This window comes from Magallana gigas, chromosome 10 (genome assembly GCF_963853765.1).
Source record: "Magallana gigas chromosome 10, xbMagGiga1.1, whole genome shotgun sequence".
NCBI lineage: Eukaryota > Metazoa > Mollusca > Bivalvia > Ostreida > Ostreidae > Magallana > Magallana gigas.
The window spans coordinates 4,703,842-4,722,199 of record NC_088862.1 but is presented as its reverse complement, the minus strand read 5'-3'; the positions used below and the strand labels follow the sequence as shown (position 1 = coordinate 4,722,199).

Genomic DNA, 18,358 nt, shown 5'->3' with positions numbered 1-18,358 from the left:
AGGACATACAGGGTCCTTTAAATGTCTAGAGAACCAATTAAATTAAACATGATACCTTTTTCAAAATATTTGAACAAACTGTTTCTTTACTTATTTAGAAAGATAGAGCAGTTATGCCTTTGGAAAGCAATCATTGAGAATTTCACTGAACAGGTATTATCTTTGTTTTTATCGCTCTAAAGTCGTTTGATTCATTACATTAACGAGGCCGGGTCTAATTTGTTCTGCCCTAGATTTTTGGATGAAACTTTTTACATGAATTTCTATTGATATAATTATTATTTTAATATTAAAAAATAAGACATTTATCACACCGTTTGTTTAGGGGGTCATCTCAAAGTTTGTTTATCTTTAACATAGGACCCTATGGGATTTTGCTTGAAATGTATCAATTTTGCATATTTTTTACATTTTTTCAAAACTTCTGCCCTAGGGATTTCTTTTTCTGTTCTACATATTAAAGTTATTGCTAAAAGGCATCAAATGGTCAATTAAAAAAAACCTTTTACCTCCTAGTTTCTTCCAGGGGTTTTATCAAAGTTGATTTTTGTATGCCCAATTTCCCAGATTCGTCAGATAATGGCTATTTTTTAATTGGCAAAGTCGGAAGTCGGATCTATATAGTATTATTAAAACATTCAGAAATATTTAAGTATTAAAAAAATATATAACATCACATATTAAGGGTCATTAATATAAAATACATGGTTACTGTCTTGAAATATATGAATTAAGCTATATTTAGGCGGGTTAAGAAAACGTGACAGAGGGCTAGGCTTGCTGAACCCTCTTCACGTTTTCGACCCGAGCCCAAATATAGCTTATACTTCGAGACATTTATGTTTATTCTACAATATAACATTATTTTTACGCACCAAACGAGATATTTTCAACAATTTTCGCTGAATATCTTCAGTTGAAACTATCACGCCATGGCGTCAACCAAGCAAAAAGATGACGTCACAATACAAAGGAAACGCTGCGCGAAAGCGTGCGTACTCGTTCTGTACTCGGCCTCGTTAAATTGCTTGAATGTAAATTTAAGATACTATGAAATTCAAGAAAGTTTATCCTAAGGACGTTGTTTACTTGGGGTTTGAGTTCTCAAATTCGGATTGCTATAAAGTTCAATGTCATGAGTAGAATTTGTTCAAAACCCAAAAGAGTATTTATGACATAAATAAGTTTCGACATAGCATTTGATAGTTGTACAACAAAGAAAAAATCACTAAATTAGTTTTCTCTCTTATTAAATGGTCAATAAATTAGCATAAAAAAATAATAAAAATTTCTTCAAAATTTAGGAAAATTAGAGAAAATGCAGGCTAAGCAATGTCAGTTTTAGTATAGATCTTTATTCCAATTAAGTAGCATAGGCTGAAGGACATTCTGATTATCATTTCATTGAAGAATAGAACTTTCAAATCTCAAACAAATGTCTACATAACTGCAAAAAGCTAGGTTTATTTTTATCATCCTTTACGTTGAGGAAAAAGGTAGTGAAATGACCTGACCTTTATGCAAAAACAAAAAAGTCAAATTTGATTAAACTGATAAAATCATTTGGTAATATGGTTCGTTTGATTGTGTCAAAATTTCGTGAATTTCTTATTATAAGAAGTATGTTTTATAACGAGAAGACTCCTTCCTTAAAGGGGCATGGTCACGATTTTGGTCAAATTTTTTTTTTCGATTTTAATGTTTAAAATGCTTCAGTAAGGCATTTTGAATGGGCAACTAAAATTTGAGTGTCATTTGTTGAGTTATAAGCGAGTTACAGAGCTTACATCTCTTCGCTATGTAAACAAAGCTTTTGTTTACATTTTTAATGTTGAAGTGAAAATTCCAGTTTTAAATGAATGTGTTAATCGTTAGATACTGTTTATATGCTTAAAATGAATCAGAATATAGACAAACCAACTTGAAAAAGATTTGTTACTGATATATTGAACCTATGTAAACAAAAACAGGGCACGAGCCTTGTTTACATGACGAAGAATTGTGAGCCCTGTATCTTGCTTAAAACTCATCGACGGGCACCAAAATTTCATTTGCATTAGAAATGCATCCATAAAGCATTGTAAATAATAAAAACAGGAAAATAAAATATGACCAAAATCGTGACCATGCCCCTGAAGCAAAATAGAGGAAATTTGGACTAAATTTTTGCAGATTTTATTTTTCGCTGAAATATTTTTGCTGTAATATTCAAAATTAAGATTTTATTTGTTAGTCAACATAATTTTGCATAAATTACGTTTGTTTTATCTCCCTTTTTATTTAGATAATCGTATGGCACACACTATAAAAGTATTTCAAAAATGCTTAAAAACGATAAAAGACACACTATCTAAAAAAATTTTTTACTGACCTCATATAAATTTTATGCCAGCAAAGTAAAGTCAATATACTGAGTTTAATACAATAAATGTTTTAGTATCATCATCATCATCATTCAGTTTTTTGTTAAATTGAATCAGAAATGGGTAAGGATTGATTCACAATTAAGAAAATCTCAATTATAGTGGAAAAGTTTCGGGATTTTTGTGAATTTTTCATGAAACATTCAATAGCCATTAACTCAAAAAGAAAATCATTGACCCCCTGTTTTAAAAACAAAAACACCCCACTTACTTGAAAGGTCTATAACACACAAGAGACGGTTTTTCATTATCATCGGTGGATTTTTGTTTTCATTCTGAGAAAACGTATCCCTTATAGACATGATAAAAGTTTTCACAAATACATTGATAAAGTAATCTGTCCTTCTTAAAGCTTATATGAATTTATAAATTTTCCTTTTATGAATTACTACCGACATAATCGTGTTTGATTTCTATTGTTCTGATCATCGCTAAACATCCCCTATATATGGCCGAAAGCACCACAGTTTTGATTATTTAAAACAAAAATTTATAAAGATGAAATAGGTCCTACATTGCGACATTTTATACGAACAATTTCAAAGGGGTTAAACTGTGTCACGGTATTTAAAAGTTAGAAAACGGTTTCTGTGTCACCTGTGGGATAAAAATCATGTACATGTACTGGGTCTCGCTCCTTTAATAGAAATGTTTTACGATGAAAATCATTTATATACATATTATTATAGATAATGTGTAACTACTCTGAATACATTTTTAAAGAAAAAACCTAAAGTCAATTTCATGTCCATTGTCCACTCTAACATTAAGAAGATCAACTGAAAAATATCACAACAGAATCTATAACAAACTTACTGCATCCATGCTGTGGCGTCGGAAGCAAATTGAAGTGGGGGAGGGGGGGGGGGGGGCTAGACTATTCATCGGAAATTTCGACACAAAAAACCCCTAATTCCCAAATTCCAAAAGTCAAGTACTAGTAAATCCTTATCCGTGGGGAGGGGGGGGGGGTGACGGGGTGACGGGAGATATCTGAAAATCAAAAAAAAAAAAACAAATTAAATATCAAACAAATGTCTTCCCAAATCATGAAACTCCTAATTTCCTAATCCGTTGGGCCGTGGGGGTTTGGGTTTGGGGAGGGGGGGGGGGGGTTAGTATAATCTCCAATTCTCAATATCACTATCTCTACTCTTAGACACTATCCCTTTTGATGAGGACATCAATATTTTATTCCACGGAGATACATATTTTTCTTTAAACCGCAAGGATATTTTTTAGGCAGTTTACAAAAATATTTCTGCATTAAACCGCTTTGTAACATAGCACTTTTATCACAAATTTTACACCTTGCACCTACATGTTGTATTTTCTTCCTCAACGCAATTTTTGTAAGATTAGTCTTTAATTTTTCATAAATGTGCTTACAGAGAAATCGTTACTTGGACATATCGGATTTACTTATTAAGTGTTTACTTGTTACCAAATCCTTGCTTAATTACATGTATAATTATTATAAACTATATATTATATACATATAAAAGTATTGTACGAGGGAATAAGTCTTTGAGAATAATGAGGTGATCAAATACTGTCGGGAATAAACACATACTTTTTTTAGCAATATTGCATGCACATCATGAAGAGAGAGAGAGAGAGAGAGAGAGAGAGAGAGAGAGAGAGAGAGAGATTATTACAACATTATCACTTTCATTACTTTTTAAAACACTGCACCGCTAGTCAATTAAAACACGCTTTTAATTATAGGAAGACGCATCATCTAAATAATTCCATTTGTCTTTTCTCACCTTATATCTACCACAGTTACGTATATACACTATATTGTAAAGTTGACGTATATTCTCTGTTACGGTAATCCACATATGCGACCTTTTATTTTTTATCTTAAACTAGTAATAAATACACCTAGAGACGTATAAATTAAAAATATATTATCATAAGTTTCTGATCTACTGAAAATTAAACAAAGCACAAGCTAAAAAGACAATCTAAGTTGCGAAGACCACTTTACAGCGGATACATTATTTTTGTGATCGGCTTCGGTCGATTACTGTTGTGTCTATATGAGGCATCCGGCAAATGCTTCCACGTGCGCACACATTCCTCTTGCTTAAGTAGTTCTTTTAAAAACTTGAAGTTTGGTTTAGTATTTATATAACATTTTACCCAGTTTTATTTCAATTCATTTACCTTAAGAGATGCAAACATACATAAAATTCAGTTCGACCTGTAAATTCAAGAATGCACATCTTGTCTCACGCGTAAGAAATTCGATCGAAAGATTCATTCAGTAATGCAGTTGACCTCGATGAACTGACCTCAATCATAAGAGGATGCTCCATGAACAGACCTCGATCTATTGGTGTTGCATAATACTAGCTAGGAAGACGGCTTGATTTATAAACAAGGTTAAGTTATAATGCGACCGCAATAGCAAGTTATGATGGCATTCAATGCTTTTAGTCGCATTAAATTGTTTTAATACAACTCTTTTTTTGTATACGTGTTAATGCTCTTTGAAGAGCCCTACTCAATATACTGAGGAAGAAGAAGAAGAGAAGATACATTAACATTTAATAATTACGTGAAAAATATAGAACTAGACAAGGAGTTTACGAGCGGCTTTCCCCAAATTTATTTCAAAATTAAATTTGTTGACAGTTTAAAATGATGAAATTATAGTGTACAGATTCAAAATATTCCAATTTTGTAAAAATACAGTACTTTTTAGATTATTTTACATCAAACTGCTCATGTTGATTGCTTCTGGCTATCAATATATCATTATTGCCGATCATTCCTTTAAAAGGAATACTTGTTTTCTTTCTTAGCTCAGTGGTGTATTCTGATTAGCACAGGTGTGAATGCCTGCAGGGCTTCATTTACCTGTGTTTACCTGTTGTGAAACCCTCTGCTAACACATACATTGTATACACCGGAAGAGATTTAAAAACAAAGGGACTACATCAGGTGTGTGTACATTATCGACAAAATACTCCTGGTATTCTTTTTTTCAGATTCTTAAACATTTGAATGGTCAAAATCTAACCCGCTATCATTATTTGATATTCCACAAAGTAATTTAATAAAATAATACGGTCATATATGTACCATACGCAAAAGGCCTACAGGATTATGTAAACAAAGACATCTTTAAGATACAAGTACGTTAGCAAAAAAGAATAGCAAAAAAGAATAATTAATTTTAGAGAAACTGTGATAAACGATTACGGGTAGGACCTTTTCTTATAGGGGAAAGCTGGACCTTTAATGTCAAGATTTAAGGTCCGGCCGGACCATTTTCCGGGGCGGACCTTAAATTATACGACACCGGTCACACCCACCGTGTGCTCTTTGTCGTAATCGAGAAAAACGGTAAAGTCCGTACTCAAATAGGTGATTAGTTAAGTCTAACAACTAGTATGAAAAGTCAGCATGCGACCTAGTGGAAGATTGTATTTGCGGACAAGGTCGTTGTATCGCCCATAGAACTTACGAAAATATAAATTCAAACGAAACTGTTGATAGTCCTGTTTTATCAACTTATTTGTCAGTAGCTTGCCTCGCCTTAGAAACTGTTCATACAAAGAGCATGCAAATGCGTATCGAATTAACTTAGAGACAAAACACCATACGCAGGTGATAAAGGTATATATAGCTTCATAAGGAAGTTGACTATAGAAAAATTAAAGTCATCCAGTTTATCATAAAGTTTCTTTGTTAAATAACCATCAATGTCCATGTCCAGTAAAATATCCAAATATGAAACAGATGACACAGACTCTTTGGTATCTTTTATTTCAAGTTCACTGGGATATATATCGAGTCGACGTAGGTATGGAAATAACAATTGTTAATTGATAATACGTCGTGTCGATATAACTGAATGTTGGGTGTTGAAAGTCTCAGCGAGTAATTTTTTTTCTTCACGTTTCAAGTTTTTGAATACATTTTGCTTCATATGATAACAAAAATAGATCAGCTAACAATGGACACCCATGATACCCATGGAAATTCCAACAAATTGTTGGAAGACCTGAAAATATTCAGATTTTAAATAGCCCAGATAATTTTTGTAGGCTGTATATTCTTACGACTGAGTTCAAAAAGCTAGTTTTTCGACACTATAAACAATGAAAAAAAAAATGAATTCGCAGTCATTGATTACGTAAGCACACTTATTACGGTAACAACAGTAGTCTTAGGAATCAAGAGCATTCTATTTAATCTAAATATCAACCGGTAGTTGCATAAACTCTTTTAAATTCTTTTTTTTAGAATGAACAATATCATTTGTTTGTATAAGATATTAATAAAATTAGAAGAATTAAATCTTAACGTATTTTGCCACCAAAAGAAATGTTTCCACTTCTCATACACAATGCATCTTAGAGTTCTGTATATGAATCGAAATTTTCGGAAAAGCCCGAAAATGTGCATAAAAATTCAAACAAAACCAAGTAACTGTTTTCCAAACAAAAATACATCTCTTATTATAGAAGTAACATTTTTGAAATTGACATTTGCTTATTATATTTCATGTTACTTTGTTAATAGATTTGTTAATATATTGAAAACTCAATTGTAATGCATAAGTTTCTGAATTATAAAAAAAAGTAAATCAAGAAACAAAAAAACCCCACCCATTTATATTTTAAATAAATTTACTGCGCAAAACATTACAGATAACTTGAAAATGCTTTAAAGAAGGAAATTGTCCATGTTTTACTGATTGCATTTCCTTTATTCTCTTCATAAACACATTATATATTATACAAATATTGACTGGGGTTGAGGGCAACATTGATTATATTAGCCCCCGAGGGACGAAATATTGCCCGACGCGAAGCGGAGGGCAATATTTTCGTCCCAAGGGGGCTAATATAATCAATGTTGCCCGAAAACTCAGTCAACATTTGTTTTGTTATATAAAGAAACAAACCAAAATTTAAGAAAGTAATTGAAAACAGATCGCTGTAATTTTCTCAGCTCAACAAAGAATTCACGAACTTAATTTTGTGCAAAGTTCATTTCCAAAATATCCTCAGCATCAAACATTCACTAGTGATATTCCACCGCCCGTAAGAATTAACATACAGATGTTCTACCTGATTTTCCTTCACAGTAATTCGCAAATCTTTATCCGTTATTAGCAAACCCTCGCATTGCGCGTTCGTTGTTTACTTGCCTTGACTGACTGTCTATTATGACGTCACCTTGTTTTGGAGTCGCAAAGAGTTATTTACGTCATCGTTTACGAATCAACAAATCAAAAGCGATTAATTGAAATAGAGGGAATATTCTCTAGATATTATTCCTAGCCGGTCAATATTAAAAAAATGTTGACCGGTCAATATTTTTCGGATGAGCTAATATTACAATTATTGACTATTCGTCTATATAGAGTTTTATTACATACTTAGTAATAAATACAGGTTTTTTGCACATGTGATACAGATGACATCACAAAATCCGTATCGGGCTCCAGGGCTGATACGGATCTGTATCACACCCCTTGCGGAACTCCTCTGCCTTTTTTCGCTTCGGCATTTTTTGCATGTTTACAGACGAAAAATAAAACATTTCAAGTTACAGCCGACATTTGTAAGTGCAGTTGAAAACTTCAAATGCTAGCAAATGTTTTAAAGCAGTCAACTTTTAAAACCTGAAGAAATTCCTTTCTGTAGCTTCATGTTTGTTAAAACAAGAACTCATATTTTTATTTAATACATGTACAGACTACTTTGAAATATTATTTAAATTCAATTGGTTCAAGTTGATGCCTTTTTACATAATTTATTACTAATCATGTAATAAATATAATAATAAATACCCTTTTTCCATATCACAACCTGTATCAGCCCTCGACCAATATCATCACTCAGGCCTTCGGCCCTCGGGCTGATATTGGAGTCTTGGGCTGATACAGGATGTGATATGGAAAAGGGTATGTATTATTCTCTATATATAGTAAGAATATACTACTGAATATAACATATATATATATATATATATATATATATATATATATATATATATATATATATATATATATATATATATATATATATATATATATATATATATTGTTTACTGTTTGCGCTTTCAGCCATGTCGGCTCTTCAGACAGTTATACAGGTTTACAGTACAGGCAACGCGGATCCCGTATTGGCCCGCGTTACCGTCACGGTATTTTTATCGTTCCCGCGATACACCATCGCGGTTTTTGATCGCGGTATGGATTGCGACCGTGATGACACCGCGACGGTGTGATTTACCGTTATTCCTACTGGGCATACTCTAAAACCTGGCCTGGCCTGGCTTGGCCCCATTGGCCTGGCCTGGCCTCAAAGTTGGCCTGGCCTCACTTTTGGCCTCAAAATTGGCCTGGCCCCAAATTTTGGCCTGGCCTCAAAAATTGGCCTGGCCTCAAATTTGGCCTCTACAAAAATTTTTGGCCTCAAATTAATTTTTATATTTTCTTTACATATTTGACGTTTTTATTGATGTTTTATTGATTTATTTTCAACGCACATTAAACATCACTTTTGGTGCCTATAGTGTCTTAAAGTGATAATGTATCAAAAATAATAGTTACAATTGAAAATATAGTACTAACAATGTATATCTATGACTAAAAGTATGTTGAGTAATCAATTCTAACAGATTTTTATTCAGTATGATTTAAATTCTTAAGAACTTAAGAATGTGATTTTGCCCTGCAATTGTATAACGATGGCATGTTTTTGCAATGTATTTAGATCAAACTGCTCTCAGGATTAGACACTATCTATGCAACTCTTCTTTTACCAACGACTTGTTTGAGAAAAAAGTAATGGAAGAGGCCAATATTTGTTTATTCTATCAAAAATCACAAAATGTTCTGCTTTGTTCAAATTCCGATGATGACAATTCCCCATAGGAGAACAATTATTTCCTAAGTATACAAGCAACACATACAGGAAACTCTACTCTATAATCAGGAGGTGATGAATTAATGAACATCACCGGGTCAAGCTATCGAGGGGTGCAATGTTGCAGTCGTTCACAAATGCCATTAATTAAATTAGACAAGTGAAATGTTAAACGGCAGGATAGGCAATGAATCTGACCCAAATGTAGCAGATTAAGGACAGAAAAGGTTGATATTAAATTTCTGCTGGGGAGGGAAATTTGGGCTTGATTGGTGTTGACAGGTAATATAAACAAACAGCAGATTTTAAAGTGCATTACACAGTGATAACAATTTAATGCTATGTACCAGTTTACAAATGTTTTGGATATCAATCAGGTCAGTCTCTTAAAATGATGTTTAAATTTTAAATGGGAGATGGGAGTGACAACTTAATCGCTTTAGTATTGGGAAAATCTATTTCTTATAGTAGGAGCAGTGCTGTGCATGCATGTCATAGGTATTTTTTGTGTGATTAGACATGGATTAAAGTAATTCAACTTGAAAAATGGCTTGGGGTAAAATGCTGACGATGGACCCTCCACTTTGGAGGGTCCATAGTGGAGGGGGTGGAGCTTGGTGTGTCAATCTTAATTTAGAGTCTGTTTGATCTGTCATTCCAATTTCATCATGCACCTAATAGCTAAAACATATGGGTTGTTTATTAGAAATTGAAAAAAAGGAGACGGAGGTCCTAACATTTAATGAATTTAGCAACTTCAAATGAACTTTATCAGGATACATAAATTACTCTATGTTTGTGTAACAATTTTTCTGAGTCCAGTGAGACTGTGAACAGGAAGTTAACTCACCTCAACGTTGGGAGAGATTTATCTTTTTTCCCCGAGTAACATTAATTGTAAAAAAAAATGCTATGGATGTGGACAATTACTTACAGAAAAATTTAGAAAACCACCCAATGATCCTGTTGTCAAACAGTATGATTATCGGAAAAATCTAAGTCCGAATTCCAAGTCACCAAGAGTGTCAGCTTCGTTGCAAAATATGTATTAACAATGCGGATTGTTGTCGGTGACAATGTCCGGTGTTTGAAATGTCTCGCCATGTCATAGTGCATTTAGAAATTTCAGCACAATTATCTTCAGGACATAGGGACATTTAAAGGAAATGTAATATAAAATAAATTAATTATTTTTACAAGACTTACACTTTTGTAGAAAAATTGACATTATCATATTGAATATTTTCATAAGCTGTTATAAATTTTAAAAATTTTGTCCATTTCAGCAATAATGCAACTGTAATATTTTTACTATATATACATCTTGTGTAGAACTAATAACAATATGTACTTTTAAAAAAACCCAGCACCTAAATGAAAGTGCCATCATTCGTCATCGTCAATTAGGGGAGAGAAGTTTTATGTGCTTGTGTTTAAAAACAATGTGCCCCATATTGTTTCTGAAAACATAATTGGAATGACAGATCAAACGGACTCCGAATTAAGACTGACACACCAAGCTCCAACCCCTCCACTATGGACCCTCCAAAGTGGAGGGTCCATCGTCAGCATTTTACCCCAAGCCCTTGAAAAATCGGTCATCTTGTCCTATATATATTTTCATATGATTATTCCTTAAGAATATTCAATTCTGAAAGAAATCAATAAAAATTCAATTTTAATCTAAGAAAATGAGAAAAAAAGAAATTTTAAAATTTGAGGCCAAAAATTTTTGAAGAGGCCAATTTAGAGGCCAGGCCAATTTTTGAGGCCAGGCCAAAATTTGGGGCCAGGCCAATTTTGAGGCCAAAAATGAGGCCAGGCCAACTTTGAGGCCAGGCCAGGCCAATGGGGCCAAGCCAGGCCAGGCCAGGTTTTAGAGTATGCCATTCCTACTGCTGCTTGTTGTTGTTACTGTACTGTACATTACAGGCAATGCAGGTCGCGTAAATCCACGTCAAATATGCGACTTCAGATTTAAGCATAACAGCTGCATTGTAAATAAATTGTGGTCCATATTATAATAAAATTAATAAATTATATTTATGAAATAGAATTTCATGAAATCGGAAACTACATTCGAATTACAACATAACATGATTATTACGCTGTTAAATTTTGTAATGTGAAAATATAAACACATATCTTTGTATTTGACGTGCTTATTTCAGTTATTATTTCTATTAGTTGATAATCCTGTTTTTATAACAATCTTAAAATTAAATATTTTCATAAGATGAACTCGTATCAATGCAGAGCAATTTCATCTTCTCATTTTATAAGTTGACGCGCATAGCGCCGTAAACTGTCAATACATGACTTGTGTATGTTTTAAATTGAGAAATAAACAAATGTCGGGAATCAACTAACAAATCTATTTTTCCATTCAAAAATAAAATTATCATTCATATATAAAGTTGGTGCTGCGTTAAAGCACATGGAATCATAACGTGTATCAGTATGCGTTTCCTGTGTATACATATAAAGTTTAAGTCAAGATCATTTTCTGTGTATACATGTAGTGATTAACAAACTCAGGGTAGAAAACGACATGCCCTTGAGGGGAGGGTTTTCACACTTATTCACGACAAAAGAAAAAGTCTATATTGCGTACGGCTTCGTCTAATCGCACAACACCTTACAAGAGAGAGAGAGAGAGAGAGAGAGAGAGAGAGAGAGAGAGAGGGAGAGAGAGACGTTTAGGCGTAATTTAACGTACACTTATGTGAAATATACTAATATCCAATACTAAATATTCATAAAATTAGTATTCATAAAAGAATATGGTACACTGTGATTGAATCCATCATGCAATTTCAGAGTTGAGTCCACGTGCTGCGCTGTCAATCAAATCAACCCGCTAGCTTTACCACGTGTTTCCTCCATGATAAAGTTTCGTTCTATTAGTTTTATTTTTAATCAAGAAAATAAGAAATATTTTTAACAGTTAAGTTTTTTTTACAATGTTCGTGATGCATGATATACTGTGTTTGGAAAGTTTAATTCGTTGTGTTTTTTCTCTATCTCTCGTTTAGTTTAAAATGGAGGTTTTTTGCGGGAAGGAACATCTTCAACACGTTTAGCGGTTAAAGAACGCAGTAAAATGAATCAATTATTTGATATAACTATTAGTAAAACTTTTTGATATGCATGTAGAATTCTTCTTGGTCAATCGTTACACAGATTATCTACCTGCCTCATTCCTGTGTATTCTGTGCGTTCAACAGCTGTTCAAGCGTAGAGTGATTTCCTGTCAGTGCGACGGTTTCACACCTTTGTGTAAAACAATTGGGACTAAAGTCAAATAAGTCAAATAAAGTTAACTTCGACAGTCATAAAGCGGTGGGGGGGGGGGGGGGTCAGGTCACGATAACGTGAAACGGGTTAACATATTTGTAATGGCTTTATATTCAATAAGATTACATGTACATGCCCACATAAAATGATATCAATACATTTACTGAAATGTTTAAATGGTTTTTTTTATCGGCATGAAATGCAAAACTTTCAAAACATGTTCTTAATTTCTTTGAAATGTGTAAGAACATAAGCACGGTTTAACAACATTTCTAAGAGAGAGAGGGAGAGAGAGAGAGAGAGAGAGAGAGGCTCGGTCGCGAGCGAACGCTAACCTCCGTCACGGCGGCTAGCTGGTACACCGTCACGACACCATGACATGGGATACCCACAATATCTTTCGATTACATAATTTTATGCGACTCTGGGTATCTCTAAGGCTCTTTACTCTCTCAGTCAGACTGAGTCTTGAAGAACACATGGCTGATTGTCGTCGCAAACGTAACGCACTAGTAAGTGGGAATCTTCGCGCAATGACAAACGACGAGCCATACACGTACCTAAAGTAACGCAACACATATTCACTAAAACGTGAATTCACAAAAAATGTTCTTTACACGAAGAAGACCTTGTAAGAAATGAACGGAACGTGCTAAAAATACCGGGTTGATAATTTTATAGGAAGCCCTAATTTTTAATCACTTGCTCATCATTAGTTGACACGCATTGACTTCAACAACAAACAATACAAATGTAGGCGGAACAATTAATTGTTAAGAAAACACAATCACACTGCGTACACAATTACAATTTTATTGGCAATTAAAATCATTTCATGATAGTTTTTAATTTAACGACCTTCTTAAAATATGATAATGGATTCGAAAATATTTCATTTGCAATTGCTGCACGAGTGTTAAATTAAATACTTTTATAATTTATTTAATAGCTATGAAATAAAACAATAGAGTAAAAAAGACTCCAAGTATTTCGATTATAATCTCCGTCAAAATCTGGTTAAATATCGTCATTAAATATAAAGAAACGTGCAATTTATTTGTCATTCGGGGAGATAATTTTACCGGGGACAGGTAGATGATGAGTTTACCGTGATGGGAACGCGGTATACCTGTCTCACCCAGCGGATCACCTCGATGTGTTTATACCGTGACGGGGCGCCTGTTCTGTAACTGTCTGAAGAGCCGACATGGCTGAAAGCGCTAACAGTAAACAATTTATTTAATTTGGACTGTCGCATTCTGTTTTATTTATGTAAGTATTTTTTGCTGTACCAAGGCTTTATATATATATAAATTGTCAAATTTATGTGACAACCAGTCCTTTCTTCAGGACCAAAGGAGTAGCTTTAGATTTTGTTTTCTTTGTACTCATGTAATTTATTTTTTGGTCCTGAAGAAGGGACTGGTTGTCCCGAAAATTTGACAATTTCTATTGTTCGTGTCGTTAGCCATTTTTAGTGCTTTATATATTCAGTTTACGGCTTAGTATCTATATATTAGATCCGACAATTGAAAGATGTCAAGTGTTGTTGATTTTATCCAGTGCTTTATATATATATAAAGCACAGAGAAATTCACCTTGTTGGAGCTCCACCTCCGCCCCGGCCGGGGCTTGAACTCACGACCTCTGAAACCCATACTCCTAGCAGTGAGCGGCCACCGCGCTAACCACTGGGCCATCTAGGCAAGACAAAAATCTTGTTTTCGATGACGAAGGGAAACTAGCGCGCTGGTCGCTCACAACACGGTCGTTTTAGATACAGGTGGAATGCAGTTAAACGACAATTTGAGAGGATCGGGACGATACACATTGCAAATATATCTACATATAATAAGCACAAACATTGCAATAACTCTCAAATTGACATAAACCTGCCCATAGTGAATGATAAAGATATACATAAAGCACAGAGAAATTCACCTTGTTGGAGCTCCACCTATATATATATATATATATATATATATATATATATATAAAGCACAGAGAAATTCACTTTTGTTGGAGCTCCACCATCCGCCCCGACCGAGGCTTGAACTCACGACCTCTGGAACCCATTCTCCTAGCAGTGAGCGGCCACCGCGCTCCCCACTCGGCTATCAAGGCAAGACAAATATCTTGCTTTCGATAACGAACGGAACCTAGCGCGCTGGCCGCGCACTACACAGTCGCTTGAGATACAGGTGGAATACAGTTAAACGACAATCTGAGAGGATCGGAACGATACACATTGCATAGATACAAACATATAGAACAAGCACAAACATTGCAATAACTCTCAAATTGACATATACCTGCCCATAGTGAAAGATATATATAAAGCACAGAGAAATTCACTTTTGTTGGAGCTCCACCATCCGCCCCGACCGAGGCTTGAACTCACGACCTCTGGAACCCAATCTCCTAGCAGTGAGCGGCCATCGCGCTCCCCACTCGGCTATCTAGGCAAGACAAAAATCTTGCTTTCGATAACGAACGGAACCTAGCGCGGTTTTTATCATTTGCAATCACTAAATATAATCTGAAACGTTATAATTTATAAAATTATTTACAAAAATATTTTTATTATTATTCAAATAAGCCCCTGAATACGACGTTTATCACACGTGCTATCATAATCTATGAACCTAACTCTGTCACCTACATGATCTATGATACGCCAGGGAATGAAGACACATTAACAATTTAGTTTTAACTCAACTTGAATCTAGGCCAAGTAATTATAAGTAAAATCGGTGTATACAATTTAAATTGTATTTAATTTCATCAAAGTGAAATGATCGCCAGAATTAAAAAAATGGGCCCTGGTAACAACAATCACAATGACCTTTTCAGAATGTATGGAAGCTGTTTGATTTATGTCCTTACATATTTCAAAAATATTATCAATAATGAATATAATGATGATTACATTATTTATTTATTACATTTTAAATAAATGTTGCATATTCTAAATACCGACATACCGTATATCTGTAAGCCTGTAAAAGGCAAAAATTACGGCATGAGCGATTTGACGTTATCATCAAGTGTAGTGCATGAATGCTATTGCGGACTGAAAAAAATGTATTGTTAACCTTAATAAAAAATAAATTGCATGTGAAATGTTTCATCTTGACCTCTCTTAAAGTGACTGAACACCGTAAATGATCGAATGGGCCCGCATGTCAGAAATATTGTTATTTTAGTGCACCCGTGAAAAAGTGTTAGCTGATTTCACGCAATTATTGTTGCATAAAATGAACAAGGTGTAATTTTGTTATGTTTGAACACATTCTTAAATTTAACCGCTGTAAATTGTTGACATTTGATTGAAGTTTTTTGACATTAAAAAAATGACGTCATAACCGCACTTGATTTTAAACGGCGAGGAGTTTCCCGAAAGTGACGGAGTTGGGGGTAGTGACGGAGTTAGGGGGCTATGCGATATATTAACCCCCGAGGGACGAAATATTGCCCGACGCGAAGCGGAGGGCAATATTTTCGTCCCAAGGGGGCTAATATAATCAATGTTGCCCGAAAACACAGTCAACATTTGTTTTGTTATATGAAGAAACAAACCAAAATTTAAGAAATTAATTGAAAACAGATCGCCGTAATTTTCTCAGCTCAACAAAGAATTCACGAATTCAATTTTGTGCAAAGTTCATTTCCAAAATATCCTCTGCATCAAACGGTCACTTGTGATATTCTGCCGACCGTAAGAATTATCAGACAGTTGTTCTACCTGATTTTACTTCACAGTAATTCGCAAATCCTTATATCCGTCATGATAGCAAACCGTCGCATTGTGCGTTCGTTGTTTACTTGCCTTGACTGATTGTCTATTATGACGTCACCTTGTTTTGGAGTCGCGAAGAATTATTTACGTCACCGTTTACGAATCAACAAATCAGAGGCGATTATTTGAAATAGAGGGAATGTTCTCTAGATATTATTCCTAGCCGGTCAATATCTAAAAAATATTGACCAGTCAATATTTTTCGGACGAGCTGATATTACAATTATTGACTACTCGTCTATATAGAGTTATATAGTGAGAATATACTACTGAATATAACAAACTGTTATATTGATATGCTAATGAATATTTTCATCCATTTTCAGATCAAAGCTGAAGCATGCAGTTTGTGTTAAAACTCATCGCTGTATTTGTCATACTGGCAGAAAATGGTATTGTTCTTTCTCTTAAGGTGGTGTGGGGCACCCATCGATATTAATGTGGATTAAGGTTTAGAATTTTCAAATTTTACAATATTTAGTCAAAAACGACGTTTTGAAATTTTTGGAAAAATAAAAATTTTGAAAATCCCCACCGGGATTCGAACTCATAACTAACAGATTCGTAGAGATCTCTCTAACCCACTGCACCACGCTGTTAGGTAACAATTTTGGGGAACAAAGTATTCATAAAATTCATAATATACGTCACAACATGGAGATTTCCCATACCACCTTAAATTCTGTATAAAATTCAAGAAAAAACGTTTTTATTCAGAGTAGCGTAGCACTTCGAATATGTTCGCCTTAACCCGATGGTTGATTAATTATCAATGTTTAATCAGTATTAATCTGATGAGATATTCATAGCAATTACGTACTTTACTTAAATTATTTTTTAATTTTCAACAATTTTACGTAGACATTTGCAGACATATGAATGAATGGACGTGAAAAGAAACGTATAACATCCTTAATAATGTTTGTATAAAATGGTGTCTGGTAATTTCTCTCTATGAAAAAGCATTACAACAGTTTAAGTATTAATACAAGTTACTTTGTTTCATATGACTACTAGTGATTTACAACAACGGTGATCTTGCATTACACGTGCAAATACATAAGTATGCAAGAATTAAAAACAAGATAGTGATATCAGACCGGTCGCAAACCATTTGTTTTACTGCACAAAAAATATTTGAAGTGAACAATTATCGAAATTTGTTACGTGTAAAGTCTACTCAGATATATATTTGAACAAAAACGTGTGCATCAGATTTTGAAAATGATTCAAATGTAAATAAACGCAATACTATTTATTTCGCAAATACATTTAAATTTAACTTTAACTAGTTTCTTCTCTCTCTCTCTCTCTCTCTCTCTCTCTCTCTCTCTCTCTCTCTCTCTCTCTCTCATTTCTTCTGCCTGTCCCTCTAAAAAATGCATTTCTTTGAAAACATTGAAAAGTTGCTCAACAACTTAAAACTAATAATGAATTTTTTTACTATTTTAGAAATCTATTCATCGATAGTATCAGAAACCCTAGAGGCTTGTCATGGATCAAATTTCTATGTCGATATTCTGCTAGACGCAACCACTAAAGAAATCAATGTCAACATTCCATCTCTGTACCAAAACAATATCATCCTTACATGCTCGATTCCCTTTGACAAGAAACCTAATTGCTTACCCGTCCCAATTGTTCAGTACAAATTTAATCAAACATCCAAGATTTTAACGTTTGATATGAAATACCATAACAAAGAACATGCTGAAAAAGCATTGTTTGTGAATTCAACACTACGCAACGGAACAACACATAGTAGGAAGATAATTCTTTTGCCATGCAGTAAGTAATATGTCTTAACGTATCGTTTTATGTACAAATAGATAAAATAATTCCAACGTATCGTATTGCAATTGAACTTAGAGTTTCGTTTTAAAATTATCTCAAAACGAAATAAAGTATGCTTTTTACAAGTGTTCTATAATTCATTATTTATC

The 18,358-nt window shown here is 33.9% G+C and overlaps 1 long non-coding RNA gene across 8 annotated transcripts in view; it reads left to right on the top strand.

The window, feature by feature from the left end:
• The window catches only part of LOC105326409 (uncharacterized), a 31,756-nt gene that overhangs the window by 11,457 nt on the left and 1,941 nt on the right, over window positions 1–18,358 (top strand). For 3 of the 8 annotated variants that reach the window (XR_010710028.1, XR_004597832.2, XR_004597831.2), the window contains 3 exons: window positions 99–153; window positions 16,742–16,807; window positions 17,868–18,203. This is a non-coding gene — a long non-coding RNA (uncharacterized lncRNA). Of the gene's footprint in view, window positions 1–98; window positions 154–5,352; window positions 5,376–13,777; window positions 13,889–16,741; window positions 16,808–17,867; window positions 18,204–18,358 lie in introns of those variants that run through there. The other 5 variants (XR_010710029.1, XR_010710030.1, XR_010710031.1 and 2 more) reach the window with 3 other exon arrangements.